This window comes from Chiloscyllium plagiosum, chromosome 8 (genome assembly GCF_004010195.1).
Source record: "Chiloscyllium plagiosum isolate BGI_BamShark_2017 chromosome 8, ASM401019v2, whole genome shotgun sequence".
Classification (NCBI taxonomy): Eukaryota; Metazoa; Chordata; class Chondrichthyes; order Orectolobiformes; family Hemiscylliidae; genus Chiloscyllium; species Chiloscyllium plagiosum.
The window spans coordinates 13,587,678-13,588,415 of NC_057717.1; positions in this window are offsets into that span (position 1 = coordinate 13,587,678).

Consider the following 738-nt stretch of genomic DNA (forward strand, 5'->3'; position numbering starts at 1 on the left):
GGTAGAGAGATTCCAATGAATCTCTCATCAGGAATAATCCATGTCTCATCAGGTAGAGGTGAGTCAGACATTTACTGTTGTCAGGTGGAACAAAAGAAGACAGAGGGATCAATCGGCTGCTGCTTCTCAGGCAGGGAACATTGTTCTCCCTCTCTGTGTTGAAACATGCAATCATGTCAACTGAACACCAAACTGGACCATGTGCGCTCATCGTGAACATTCTCTGGAATGGATCATAATGGATGATATTGAAGTGCTTCATTGCTGTTGGTATACACAGTGCCTTTCAATAACAAAGGAGAAAAATCCAGAATATTGATAGTTGATGATCCCATAGTGATCACTGAGGCACTCCACCAGTTCCAGCTTTGTAATGTGAAAATAAGCATTTATCGATACTCTTTATTTCCTGTTAGCAACAGCTTCCTGTGTAACAGCTCAGATGTTTACATGGCGTTCTGTGCAGTAAAATATCCTCAATGAGCTAAAATGATTAGTTCTATTTTCCTCCGTAACTCGTTAAATAGGCAGAATGGTCTCCTCCAGTCTCATGGTAACGATAATGACTGGCTGAATGAGGTGGCACCCTATCTTTGTCACAGCGTCGAGTGTGGATGGAGGGCACAATACATAGGGTAGTGGCAGCAATGTATCCTGCAACAGCTTCGAGGGTGGCTTGAGGGAACAACACATGGGGTAGGGGCAGCAGTATGTCTCTGCAACAGCATCGAGCGTGGA